A 15,345-nucleotide genomic window follows, 5' to 3' on the forward strand; every position below is an offset into this window, starting at 1 on the left:
TCCTAACACTACACAGAACACAGAGTCCCTCCCCAGCTTTCCTGTAGGCCCCAGTTCTCCACCCTGTCTGTATTTGTACTTGGGATTGCCCTGACTCAGATGCAGGACTTGAGCTTGGCCTTGTTGAAACTTCTGAGGTTCTCACAGGCATACCTTTCAAGCCTGGCCAGGTCACACTGGATGGCATCCCATCCCTCCAGAGTGTCAACTGTGCCACACAGCTTAGTGCTCCCTCAGCAAGTTTGACAATGACACCCAATGTCACTGTTTGTGTCACTGACAAAGATATTGACAAGCACTGACCTCAATATTGACCGCTGAGGAATGCCACTCATTACTGATCCCCACCTGGATGTAGACCCGTTGATCACAACCCTTTGAGAGTGACCATCCAGCATATTCCTTACCTGCAGAGTGGTCCATCCATCAACTCCGTGTCTTTCCAATTCACAGAATTCCGCAGAATTTAACATCGTACACAACTGAGATGAAATGAATAAATAAGGTGGAGTTAAGGAATAAACCTAATAAGCTTTTATCTGTATGTATGTCTTGTGGTTTTCTACGGCTTGCATCTTTACCCAGTGTAAAGCAACTTAAGAAAGCCAAAAGAATCATCTGACCTTACAGGTACCTCCTATTTAATTTAAGCCTTTAGATTAAGTCATAAAATAGCTGAGAAAGGTTTTATTACTGGCAAGATTACTTACTTTCCCTTTTATTTGTCCTGTTACATTTTTTTGCTTGCAATTCTTGGTCACAGTTCAAAATTGCTGAAGTTGCAAGCAATTGTAAAGAATAAAATTTTAAGAATCACGTAAGTAGATACTTGTACTCCTCTGTATCTGATTCCAAGAAGCAAGCAGTGTAGTTCTCAAGTAATTCAGTGTGAAATTTTAGGTATCAGCCCTTTTTGAAACCAGGCAAATACAAATGTATGCATGTACATTATATAATACTTGACAGTTCAGGCACTCTAGAGAAAGGGAAAGGATAATATTCTAAGAAAACTATGGTCTAGAGACATATGATACTGCAATTACTGGTAAACTTGCATCTTTTGCCTTTTTCAGTAGAAAATGCTAAGACTTCTTACATTCGTACTATAGAAACTACTCATTGAATAGTATGATAATTTCTTCATTTCTGCTCTGCGTTGGTACAACCTAACCTCGAGTACTGTGTGCATTTTGAGTACCACAACAGAAGAATCACAGAATGGTTGAGGTTGGAAGGGTATTGAATATCTCAAGAGAAGGAGACTCCAATGCGTCTCTGGGCTATGTGTTCCAGTGCTCTGTCACCCTCATAGTAAAGGAGTTCCCTTTTCTTATTCAGATGAAACTTTCTGTGCTTCAGGATATAAAACTACTCGAGAGCATCCAAGAGATGATGAAGGGTCTGGAGGGGAAGGCATATGAGGAGTGGCTGAGGGGCCCTTGGCCTGTTCACGCCTGAGCAGAGCAGGCTGAGGGGAGGCCTCATGGCGGCCTGCAGCTCCCTCACGAGGGGAGCGGAGGGGCAGGCGCTGAGCTCTGCTCTCTGGGGACAGCGACAGGACCCGAGGGAACGGCATGGAGCTGGGACAGGGGAGGGTCAGGCTGGGTGCTAGGGAAAGGTTCTGCACCCAGAGGGTGGTCGGGCACTGGGACAGGCTCCCCAGGGCAGTGGTCATGGCACCGAGCCTCTCAGAGTTCAAGAAGCATTTGGACAACTCTCTCAGATGTACAGTCTGAGTTTTGGGTAGACCTGTGTGGAGCCAGGAGTTGGACTCAGTGATCCTTTGTGGGTCCCTTTCAACTCGGGATATTCAGTGGTTCTATGACTCTATTCTACTGTACTAAATTCCTTTCTCAAGTACATTTGTTGTTGATGAGCTAATATTTATGAATCAGAAACATGCAAATATTTTATATTAAAAGTAAAAAATCCTAATTGTCCTTAATCAAATTAGCCCCATAAAATTCTTTTAATTCATATGTATGTGCTGATTAATTGTATCCAACTACAAGTTTTGAATTCCATAAACTGAAAAGTAGTGTTACATAATGCATTTACACGTTCCAGGCACTAACATTAAAACGGAAAAGTGTTTTATTTTCTTTAAAGTGTTTCCCAGAGGAGATTCAAGATCCTCTTGTGTTCTTAAGCCTCTGCCTTTGATTCCCCTACCCTTTCTCTGTCTGAACTCAGATCCATTATAATGGCACCCCAACGTGTGTTTCAGTGGTTAAGAAATCAATGAGTTTCACTGGTTTACAAAGACGGTACTGTAGTTTGGTGGATATTGCCTTTCAACTTCTGGAATCTTTCTTCCACTGCTTGCAAAATTGTGCCATGTGGGAAGCTGATCTTGCTGCTATGTTTACAGAAAACAGGGTATGAAATCTCCTGGCTACTGCTGTTTAGAAGCCCACACCATGAAAATGTATTTTTACATCTACATTTCCCCACTATTCGTATCTGTGTACATTTAGAGCTTCATGTGCCTCTCCTATGTATTAATAGTTGCAACACAACTGGAGTAACTGCAGCCCATAATATATCCACTTTCACAACCTGAAGAGAGAATAGTAAAAGATGAGCTTTGCAGCCTGGTTAGAGGATTGACAAGTCCAGGCTTCAGAAAAACACTGTTCTTTCAGCAGCTTGTACTTATTATGCCTCAGATCTTAACCTTAGGGTATTATGTCATAATCTACAAAAAGATCCATTAGATAAACTTATTAAACTTTAACCTTGAATTAAGAAAGCTTACTGGTATATTCACAAATTACAGAATTCTCATCTGTAGAACATAAAAGCTCTTTTACTGCCTTCAGCTTCATCAATAGTAGAAAATCTTATAAAAATTTAATCTTAAAGTGTGAAAAACGTAAATAATTGTTGTAAAGCCCTTGTAGAAAGATAAAACATAAACATCCATTTTCTCAGGAAAGGGGAGAGAAATACTTTCCCTACTGACTTCTTTTGCTCAGGCATTTCATAATGTCACAGAACCCGAGATTAGGACAGGGGTAGGGTCCCTCTTGTCTGTTGCATTGGCCCTGTGTCCAAGGCTTATTTTAAGAGGGACTTAGGCTGCTTTGCATATTGCTGCTCCACTGATAGGAAAGAGGGAAGGAGAGGCTGGAATAGAAGGCAACATTGGTTATTCTATACTCATTAAAGATAAAAAATTATCACACCTAATGCAGCAGGGAACTTTCTTACTGAATTACACATTGTAAAAGATATAGACCATATGTGCAGATGTAGGAACTAAGGCAACTAGTGAGGAGAGAGGCTGCTTGAGTGGAGACATTGCCACACAATATCCATCTATCTATCAATCTATCTATATATTTTTTTTTTGATGGAGAAAGAGCTTTAAATGAAACAGAGCCTTCACCATCTTTGCTGTATTGTATTTTTCTCCTTGTAACTACTGCGAACTCTGACTCTTTTGCTTGCTTGACTTAATCACACGCAGCTGAGACAAATTAAAAACTCTTGTAGATGTAAAAGCTGCTCTGTTACAGTGACAATTTTCTTGAATGAGGAGAACATGGGTAACAGTTAACAGTCTTTTCTCTAATAGGGTGGTAGTTAAAATAAAGTAATCTTTAAATTCCCAAAGTGGATGTTTTTTCTACAACTGAGCAGCATTTGTTCAGCTATGTAGGCTCTCATTTGAAAGGTGGGGAAAAAAAACTACGGGCAGTTGGTTTGGTGAGGAGGGTGACCTGGGAACATGAATCATAATAATTCTATTTACAGGTCCAAACTGAACTAGGAACCTGCTGTGTTATTTTCTGAACTGTTGTTCAAGGGATTCATTTCATTATTGTCCACTGATGTTTTGTTTTGAACAGATAATCTAATAATCTATGTAGATGAAGAGATTAATATAGCCCAACTGCACCCTAACAAAATAATTTGGGTTTAAGTATTTAAAATTATTTGTCTGCCCCCCCCCCCCCTTTTTTTTATGTCAAATTGTGGAGGAGTCTCTCTCTCTCTCATTTTTTTTTGGTAAAGATTTTGGAGTTGTTTCATATTCAACTTGCTTGAAATCTCCAGCAAGTTTTCCTCTAACACTGATTTTTAATAGCTCTGGAACAATTAATGTGATTTTCTTATTATAAACAAAGGTCAGATCACACAAATCCAGCAAAGTCTGATACAAAATCTTGTGTACATGCTCCTATGCAATATTTTTCTTTGCATATTTCATGTTTTATTGAAGTGTAGATTAGTTAGTAATAAGTCATTGTTATTTTGTGTTCTTCTGTTTTTATCCAACTCCTCTCTGACAGAATTATTGGAAGAATAATAAACCTCCTGCTTCTTAGATGGAATATATTATTTCCATTATACGTACATTTTCCCATTTCTTGTTGCTACATCAGAGTTCAGGGAAAAGAAGATCAGAATATATCAGAAACTTTACAAAACTCCTATATGAAATTCCATTTTCCTCTCTATTATGTGTCCTCTAGTAAACTTTTTTATGCCTCAGCATTCATTCACGGTAGTTTTTTCTAGGTTTTATAAACTATCGCAAAAGCAACAGTAAAGTAGAGGAACAAGTGAATAATTTGTGGATGACAAATTCTTTCCTCATTGTCATTGCAAAGACAAATCTATGCTTCTAATCTAGGTTGGATTTAAAATCTTTTATTTGCAAAGAGCAATTCTCCAGACCTCTTCTAATGTGGTAGAATGCTCAGACGGAGAAGCCAGAAGCAGATTTTCATTTTAAATTACCCATTCCTCATGTTCTCTGCTGTTTTTGCCCTGTAGCATTGGTTGACATTTCATGGAGAGTGAGCTACCGTATGGCTGGAAAATATAGAATTATAAGAATCACCTGCTTTTGATTTTTCCCATTATATACCAATCTGGATGCAGACATACCTTTCATAGGTATTTGATTTCTAATGAGAAGTTTTTATTCTTCATTGACCTGTGATTAAAGTGTGGCATTTCAGTAAATAAACGGAAGATACTTTCTACATAATTCAACTCGGAAGTTATGCCTGAGAGGCTATGCAGGTCTTTGACCTGTATCTTGTGAGTGGCAGCATACATAATAGAGAATATATTCTTAAACAAAAACTGCAGAGTACAGAAACATTTTAATGCTTAATGTTTTAAAGCAACTATAATGTAGGAAGACAGAAAGATAACGTCAAGCAGCTTGTCAAATGATATCTTTTTTATCACCCAATACAGACAGAGTTATCTAAAATATAATAAAGTTAAATCCAGAAAATAATTCTTTATATACATGAATATACATGCTTTGAGAAAGGTTTTTTTAATAGTAAGCTCATGACAAATGCTAAGAGCAGAAAGCCTGTTAGGTATCAAACTACAGCTAAATTATTTTTGCAAGTGATTCACTAGAAAATGAGTATTCATGTTCTAGGAACTTAAGCAGATCTTGATCACAAGATGATGTGTATTTGTCTTTCCATTCAGATTAACCTTGGTCTAGACACAGTTCCTAGATAAATATGATTCTGATCCTGTTCTGATAGACTTAGTTGTTTGATTGAGCCCTGCATCCAGTCATTTCTTGGCCACTGTCTAGGAAAAATACTCTATTTTCTATTTTATTTTATTTTATTATTTTTTAATCACAGCATTGCCTGGGAGCAGTGATCAAGGCTCTGTTGTGCTAGTTGCTGTACAAATACACAAGATCACTGAGAACACAAATGTGATACATCTGGGCTTGGGTAAAGATAAGAGAATAAAAGGGAAAATACATTCACACTGAAAGTCCAGAGAGATACTGCAAAGTGAAAATTAGAAAAGGATGATTTCCCATCTAGTGTTCCTTATGTAGCGATCTTCCAGTTTTATGGTTAAAATTAAATTAATCGTGAAGCTGCTGTCTTCCATTAACTGCTGTGTCACTGTAAGAAAATCTACTCATGCCACAGTAAAGGCAGAAACAGTTATAAAGAAATATAGCATGAACTGTCTAGCATTTATGCTAGGCAACATAGTATTAGAGTAGGAAAGGGAGCGTATGACTCAGCTTCTATCCAGATGTACTCGTAAACAGATTGAATATTTCTCAGAAGCTGGAAGGCAACAGAGTGCATGCACTAAACCAAGTATGAGAATAGACTAGAGTAGTTCTGTTGGAAGGTACCTACAAAGATCAAGTCCAACTGCCCGACCACTTCAGGGCTAACTAAAAGTTAAAGCATATTAATGAGGGCATTGTCCAAGTGCCTCTTGATCACCAGCAGGCATGGTGGCAACAGCCACCTCTCTAGGAAGCCTGTTCCAGTGTTTGACCACCCTCTCAGTAAAGAATTTTTTCCTAATGTCCAGCCTGAACCTCCATTGTGGTTCAGCCTTGTGTTCCTGTGTGTCCTGTAATCGGTTATCAGGGAGAAGAGACCAGCACCTGCCTCGCTGTTTCCTCTTCTCAGGAAGTTGCAGGGAGCAATGAGGTTGCCTCTCGGCCTCCTTTTCTCCAGACTGGGTAACCCAAGTGTCCTCAGCCTTCCCTGAGGAAGAAAGACTTCCTGTGAAAATGGGTGTTGTTTAGCTTCCAGATAAGAAGAAGCTAAGGTGGTGGTGATATGCATTTTTCTTTATTTTTTTAAAGGAAAGATGAATCTATGTGCAGAATCAGAAGTTTTCTCTAGTGATATGATAATAATAGAAACATTTTCTTAGGTATTCAAAGCATTTTGGACAAAATAGCAATAAAATCACAAATACAAAATAAGGAAATGTTCCTACTCCCAGCAGTGGTGCTTTCCAAAGTCACTGTAGGCACATACAGATGCTGTGCTTATTTTCATATATTCATTTTATCATACTTTCTGAGGCCTTATGTAACCTAATAAACCAGTATGATTAAGCAGGGAGAAATTTAATGAGGGTAAAATGGCAGAAATTCTCCTAGACAAGACTTGGAGGCTTCACTGATCTAAGAAAGATTAGGTGCTGTTAAAACAGTCTGTTTTTCTCAGATGTGCAATGCTGGATTATTCTATAAGGATGGAGCTGCATTTGTATTGATTACCTTTTTGTAAGTGAAGAGAAACCAGAAAGAAAAAAAAGTATTAGTTTCCAGTGTGATTCTCCAAACTCATCATGCCTGATGCCCTGTCTAGATATTGCCTGGTTGCTACTGTTTTATTATATTCAAATTTGGTCCTGTATATGGTTGCTGATTTGTTGCTAGAAATGCAAAAGCCCCTGTAGAATGGAGACTGGGTGAGCACTTCCCACCTCATAATTCTTCTAAAACAGAGCTAAGCCATTTTGCCAAGATGGTGGAAATATGTTGGTACTACGTCATAGTAGCCTCTTCTAGAAGATTTAAATGCATGATCTTTTGGTACTATTGCAAACATTTTTAAAAGTTCAAATGTCCTACTAACTCATTTTCCCCCCAAAATATAGTAAGAAGTGTGTCTGCATACAGAATTAGATGAAGAAATGATTCAGTCCTTTTTAAAAAAAGGGTATTCATTTAATAATTTCATTCTTCCTCCTCTCTAATTGTGTAGGTCCTGGAGCATACAATTCCGTGATGAAGTCAGATTCCCACATATCTGCATTTGACTCCAAAGTGGAGTGTTTTAATGAACCAGAAGAGACCATCCCTGGCCCTGGAGCATACCAGGTATGTCAGTACTGTCATTATTAGGAATGTGTTAGGTCAGACCTTATCTGAACACAACTAGACTGATAGTTCCATCCTCCGAATTTTCCTGATACAAATGTAAGCCAACACTATGGGCTCAGTCAATATGTAGATGCAATAGCATCATACCAAGGAGTTTGTTATAAGTAATGGTTTATATAATGATGCATCCTGAAAAAAGCACATAGGATGTTATGATCTGTAGAAACCTAGGTCTTCAGTGACCTTTAAAAAAAACACCTCTGTAGCTGCAGACATTTGAAACACTTCAGAATATAAGGTTGTCTGCAGTTCTATGAAACGCTTTTAAAACATACATGTTCAGAAATATTTTATAGGTATGAAAAATACAAAATTTCTTTCAGCTAGAGATAATGGATTTTAGGATTTTTTATTTTATTTTGCAAACTTATTTATAAAATAAAATCACTTAACTTGCCTGTGCTCTATTGGAGACTTTAATTTAAAGTGTAATTAAAAATAATGAGCAGATAGGCATTTGCTTCATTTTAAATGCTGCTTCTTTTTAACCAGGCAGTATGGGAGTGAGACTTTCAGTCCCTTTGTTAGCAGATCTGTGTGAAATTTGTTTATGTTCCAGATGGCAATTTTGTTCATTTTCTTGAATGTGGAACAATTCTAGCCTTCAGTAGGGGCAGCACTAATCTGATCTTAGTTTTGTCATCTGATTTTGCTGAAGTGGTAGAATTTGGAGATGTTTAACAAACATGGAAACCAGTGTGATAAGCTGCATGTATTCAAGCAAGACTATGATATAAAATACTTTTATTTTTCTTATAAATATTATTGCAATGTATAATATATTTATAGACACAGTCAGAACTGCTGGGTCCCCATTGTGAGACGATTAGAAATACGCTTCTTTCTAGCCTTTCTGACTAATGTAGTAGCTTTCACATGTGAAAATTAGACTTATATTAGGCAAATGTTCCAAGTAAATTGGTATAGTGTTTGCAGTTAATTTGAGAGTAAAAGAGGAAGCCTACTTTGGGAAATTTTACTGAGTGATTTGCAAACCTAAAAACAAATGTGTAAGAACTGTTCTGGCCTTTCCATTTATTAAGTGTGTCTTCTTTTCATGTGAGATGATATAAGTGACAGAAATTTTTGGATGAGTTAATCTCAGTTGAGTTGAAATTATACCTTAATCTTAAATTGCATATAGTTTTACGTCCTATGTTCACCAGAGTATAGTAAGATTGATTCTGGTTAATACAAGATTGCAGATAATACAAAAGTCATTTATACCTTGTGTCACAGAAAGCAACATGGTTCATAAAACTCAGTATCATAATTACTATTGCTAGATCTAAATGGTGCAACATCAAACTTCTTGGAGTCCTATTTCCTTTTCAAGTATAATGGCAATGGTCACTTATACTAATTTTTTTTTTTTACTTGTACAGTTTATAAATTACATTTGTGGGTAAGTTTATTTTTTTAACAATAATTTACATATTAAATTGTATTTGTAGGCAAGATGATAGGTAGCACTTACATCATCTCCGTGTTGTTCTAACTCCTATTTGCTTTAACTAAGAACACTGCTATATTTGGTAGTAGAGCCTCGGAGAAAGGCTAGATGTCTTTAGGAAACTTGCTGTTTACTGTACAAGGTTACACTCAGCTTGCAAGACCTGAGAAACTTCACTGATGCACAAGAAAAATGTATGAACAAAGAATCTCTCAGGTCATACAGTGTGTATACATTTCTCAAAAAGTCCATAGGGAGTAAGAAAGAGTAAGATAACCCTTTGGGAGATATAGTTAAACTTCAGTAAGTGGAGATAAATCTAGCATTCTTTTCATCCAAATACTAAATATGAAAATTAAACGTTTATGGTAGTTTACCGTAGTGTAAACATCATCCAGAAGATGTCCGAGCAGTTTGTCCTTACAGGAGAAAGGAACAGTATGTTACCTGTTAACGTTGCTCACATAGTCCTTGCAATTCAGGCATAACTTCTCCTTTGCTGGGTTAAACCAGCAGATGATCTGAGATTCCAGTAGGCATGCCTGGCTGTCAGAGTGGGTCCAATACGTACTTTTGTATATGTCACCAATCCCCCTTGAGCTTGAAAGTCATGCTTACCTTTGTACTCTTCTCCTTTCGTGGCTCGTAAGTTGCATTGTCCTGTGTATCTGTATACTTATGATCTTGCTCAGGTATTTATTGTACAGGTGGCAGGAACAGCTGTTTAAGAAAGACGGACAGTCACAACTGTCAGAGTAAGAGCTCTCTAAGTGAGGGCATTTGTGAAGGGAAACTGGCATAACTGACTATGAGAGACTGAGTGTTTCAGATTACTAAAAGGAAAAAACAAAACAAAACAAAAAAACAACCACCACATTTGTTTACATGTTGCCTTAATAAGCTTCTAAGGGATGAATTGCAGGCTGAATGACTATTTGTTTCAATGGATTCCTGGCAAAACAAGCTTTTTGTCTGTTCCAGGGCTTTCTTAGTTCACAATGAATAAATGTTATTTTTCAGCTGCTTCGGAGGCTTTCTGCTAACAGAAAAACACTTTTTACTTATTTTAAAGAATAGTGGATGTAAATAGAGAATTTAGTGAGAAGCTTTTTAACTCAAATCAATACTGTAGCACTGTTGACTTCAGCAAAGCTATCTTGTTTTAGGCTAACTGGATGCTTGATGTTATATTTCTGTTTTAAACTTTTCTGAGGTTATCTACACATTTATTCTGTCATTATTTTTCTATCTAAGTGCTCACCCCCTTGCCATGTCAAAAAATTAGTGACATATACAGAATACACACAGATTCTTTGGCAAGTCTTTCATCCTAATTTGTAAATATTTTTACATTTTATTAAAAAAAAGCCTTCAAAACTCCTCATGGCAATTTAAATGAAATAGTTTGTTTCCTCCATCTAAATTACCCAGTAATTAACCTTAGTACCTTCATCTAGATTGCAAGTCTGCTGGAGTTCATCAAGATCTTCTGATCGATATCTCTGCATTGATTGGTTAGGATCACTGACTTCAAGGATATGTAATGACATGTAATGCTGTAAACCAGACGTATTCAACATGTATGCTCTGTTCATCATTTGTTTTCTATAGTACAGACAGTTAAAAATAGCAATAACTGTAGTAATTGTAATGCAGAATTACACATATTGTAGAGTACAATATGACAGCAGAACGAAATTGTTTGTGGAGTTGCTAGCCATTACTTAGTTTTAAGTATACAGAGCCTCTTATTCAAAACTCTGCTAGAATTTAATGTACTCTAAAAGATTCATTGGTCATATAATTCTTTGAGATAACTCTGTTGGAAGAAAAAGCATTAGAAAGAGAGAAAAACCTCATGCAAGCCACTTCTTAGTTCTGTGGCTGAAGAAGGCAAATGGAGCCTGTCATATGTGTGTAGAGCTCAGTGTAAATCTGTATCTGTCATTGCGTGGGAATATCATGGATGCGACATTGCTCATGATTAAGGTGTAAGAGGACATCAAGAATGAAACAGAATTGAAATTCCTATGTAACTTAATTTAATAATTTCCTATTCTTTCCTCTTGTAATCTTCAAACCTTACATGTAATAACTTGAAGCAGAAGAACATGTTATGTGCTATGCATAAAGAAGGATTTTTTTTTTTAGTTTTATCAATAACTTTAACAGTGACCTTTTCACAAGTAGAGGGTACTCTTTGACAAAGTAAGCAAATAAAGTAGATGTTCCTATCTTTGAGAAAGAGAGAGACAAAAAGAAGGGGGGGAGGTACATGTTCAGTTGCTCATTGGAAATTTGGGAAGCATTTTTTGTTGACCCGAGGGAAGCATACCTGTAGCTTTATTATGTGCTGCATATACCATTAATATTCTTTGTGCAAATCAGAGAACTCTTAAACTTTTACAGCGGCATCCATTATGTTTACAGAGCTAACCAGCAGCAGGAATACAATCACTCTGCATATGCTCATTTTTTCAGAACAAAGAGTGCCCTCCTTTTATTTAAATGAAAGAAATCCATGTGAGTTTTCCCCACTTTAAGGGGAGAATCGCATTGAGTAAGTTTTCAAAGACCTATGCAGGGTTGGGGAGGTGTTCTTTTATGTTCTGTTTTAATGGAAGTTCCATAGTAATTCCCTTTAATTTGATAGTCTACACAAGACTTTTATCCTGCTCTAAGAAATCCAACTATTTGTATCTTGTCCTTAATTAATGTTTGCATTTAAGTGCCACTTCTGAAAAAAAGTGTATTTACTTAAGTGCCCATGTTTAGATTTATCAAATTGTATTTATGCACAATTTAAACAAGGCAAATGCAAAAACCCCAAACAACAAAGCAGAAGTATACTACAAATTCTCTATCCTTTATTAACTATTTTACATAATGATTGTAAAGAACGTAATTGAATATGCTTGACAAACCTGATATTAATTATTCTACTGATTACCATTGGGATAACCTTTGGCTCATAAAAATACTTCTAGAGAAGCAATAGTTGTCTTTATGAATGCATAAAATTTGATTACATGGAAGCAATTTCTAGTAATATTCAGAGGAATGGATACACTGAAATAATTGATGAGGATTTCCTTTTTGTGTTTGTTTGTTGATATGTATTGCAAAAAAAGTACAAGCATAAACATTATAGTACTCAAAATTAAGATTGGCTCATTGAAATTCTAGGATAACAGGAGAATTAATAGGGAAAGCAAACAATCAAGACACGGGTCTTTGGGGAAAAAAAAGGCATGTACCACATTGAAAATATATTTAATAATTTGAACATAGGGGGAGGAGTAAAACGTATATAATATGAAGGAAAAAATTATTTTTTAAACAAGTATGACTCTAGGAGGAAAGCAGATTTGCAGATTTAAAAATTATATATGATGAGTCAAATGTTTGGAAGCTTTTATTTTATTTTATTTTATTTTATTTTATTTTATTTTATTTTATTTATTTTATTTTATTTTATTTTATTTTATTTTATTTATTTTTTACCTTGGTGAAGATTAGTGCTATTACACATAGCATGTTTTCAAGAAACCATCTGTGAGTGGGGTCTGGAGAAAGAGAGAAGTGGGAAACAGAGATATCTGTTGTTATAGGCTTACGGTTTTAGCTGAACACATTTGAATTGATCAGTTCATGTAGGAATGAGGTAGAGACAGAGAAAAGTGAGGACTGATGGAGAACCTACCTTGGAGAGCTGAGAGGAAAGAACATCTTGCTAACTGCTGTGAAGGAGCACAGCAAAGATGCAAAGTACCTGATCGTTTGTTTCACTATAAAGAGTCTAGGAGACTGCAACCCAAATTGATACAAAAATAGTTTCTAAAAGCAACTTTTTTTTAGTTTCTATTAATTTAAAATTTACAAATAGTTTCTTTTAGAAAACTATTTGTTTCTAAAAGAAACTATTTGCAAATCGCCTATATACAATATCTATATCTAGTTTGAAACCTCTTTAATGTTTCTGTATTGAATATCCATATGAGTATAAAGTATTATCTGTTTTATGGTAGATAAATGATTCTTGAAATCATTAAAAGAAACAGAAATTTTTGAAAAGTACATACAGCCATCTTATTCTTGTGACCATGATGGGGCTTTTATCAGGAATAGTGCGGCCAGCAGGAGCAGGGAGGTGATCGTCCCCCTGTACTCTGCTCTGGTGAGGCCGCACCTCGAGCACTGTGTTCAGCTTTGGGCCCCTCACTACAAGAAGGACATCGAGGCCCAGAGAAGGGCTATGAAGCTGGTGAAGGGCCTGGGACACAAGTCCTGTGAGGAGCGGCTGAGGGAGCTGGGGTTGTTTAGTCTGGAGAAGAGGCTCAGGGGAGACCTCATTGCTCTCCACAACTGCCTGAAAGGAAGGTGTGGGGAGCTGGGGGTCGGCCTCTTCTCACAGATAACTAGCAATAGGACAAGAGGAAACGGCCTCAAGTTGTGCCAGGGGAGATTTAGGTTGGAAATGAGGAGAAATTTCTTCTCAGAGTGTGGTTATGCATTGGGTCAGGTTGCCAAGGGAGGTGGTGGAATCACTGTCCCTGGGGGTGTTTAAGAAAAGGTTGGACATGGTATTTAGGGACATGGTTTAGTGAGTAACATTGGTGGTTGTGGGATGGATGGAACAGATGATCTTGAAGATTTCTTCCAACCTTAATGATTCTATGATATATGTATTTCATCTATACCTGTTAAAAACACCACCACCACCAAGCCAAAAAAACCCACCAAAGCCCCTAAAGATTGAGAAGTTTCAGGATGGAAGAATCTCTACATCTTGCTTGTTAAGTGGTTAATAAAATACAGGCTAGGTGGAAGCAAGTGGGTTGTGCCAACAAAATGTGGATAATGTTTCAGCCAGTAGGGATAAATGGCCATACTGGTTCAGACCAGTGGTCCATGCTGCTGAGTACCCTTTCTCTGGCAAGGATAAAATACAAAGATATCTTTGACTTAGCTTTAAAGGCATGGGGTGAGCTCCTTAGCTTTCTCTCTCTGTAACTCTGATTTGGTGTCAGAAATGGAAGTGACCTGGGAAGGGGGGAACAATGGTCTGAGGAGAATCAAGGGAAGCACTGGATAGACAGGGAAAGAAACTATATGGCGTGAAAGACCCGGTTGCATAGTTATAGCATGGAGCCTGAAAGAGAGTGTCCTTACAGAACTGGAACTGCACGCTTGAAAAATATTCATATATATTATATGGGTATCAGAGTTAACTTTAGTTTTAAAAAGTGCAGGTCTCCCGTGTGTTATTTTAGTATTAGTTGATCCATGTAAAAATACTTATCTGTGATATTATTTATAGTTGAATATTACTTTAAATGCTGCAGTGCTTTTAAAAAAGACTCTTTAAATAAGAATACTTAGAGGCTTTTACTCTGTTGTCTTTAGTTTCCTTGGTAACTGGACATTTTTAGTTATTTACATGTTTCTCCTGTTACTTAAGCAGGCTTTTGTATTTTTACTTTTGTATTGCAGAATAGCAAAAAAATAAGGCAATCAGCAAAAGCATCACATTAGCATTATTTTTCATTAGAAAAGAACCTTTACTTTTTTTTTGACATAATACAATAGACTTTCAGGCTGTATTTAAAACAAAACCACAAAATAAGATCTTACATAAATAAAAACTTGTTCATTTATGCAGAAGATTTTTAAATGCTTTAAATATACTTTGAGAATAAAAGGATTTTGTTTATTGCACATCATCCAACACTGAAGTACTGTTGTTTCTTTTGCACAGAACATGTATGCCTTTAACAAATACATTAGAAGTGGTATACATTAACTATGTGGTATAGAACAATAAAACACATTAACTAAATGTGGTTTATTCACTGCAACTGCAAGGATAATTCAGAGGAAATATATTGCTGGCTGTTTAACATGGAATTTATTTGGGATATCAGGGTGCAAATCATAGCTCTTACTCAAGAGACAATCTTTTTTTGTAGTCTAACAGTATAAGAAATATATCTCAAGCTACCACTGGAATATTAATACATATTGTTGGGTACCTGATTTTGCTTTTTATTTGACTTCCAATATGGCATAGTAAATCTGATCCTAGTGCTTTACTGTTCATCTTGTTGGAACCAAAAGCTATGTGGTGTATCTCTCAGTACTGTGCTGTAGATCTGCTTTAGGCTGATTCAGAAAGAGAAAAGGAAAT

The 15,345-nt window shown here is 36.6% G+C and overlaps 1 protein-coding gene across 1 annotated transcript in view; it reads left to right on the plus strand.

The window, feature by feature from the left end:
* LOC310899444 (uncharacterized protein) overlaps positions 1–15,345 on the plus strand; it is a gene marked incomplete at its 5' end in the record, with an annotated part of 225,776 nt that overhangs the window by 99,667 nt on the left and 110,764 nt on the right. The window contains one exon of the mRNA XM_083835796.1: positions 7,527–7,642. The remainder of the gene's footprint in view (positions 1–7,526; positions 7,643–15,345) is intronic.

The sequence above is a fragment of the Anser anser genome (genome assembly GCF_964211835.1).
Source record: "Anser anser genome assembly, chromosome: 4".
Taxonomy (NCBI): domain Eukaryota; kingdom Metazoa; phylum Chordata; class Aves; order Anseriformes; family Anatidae; genus Anser; species Anser anser.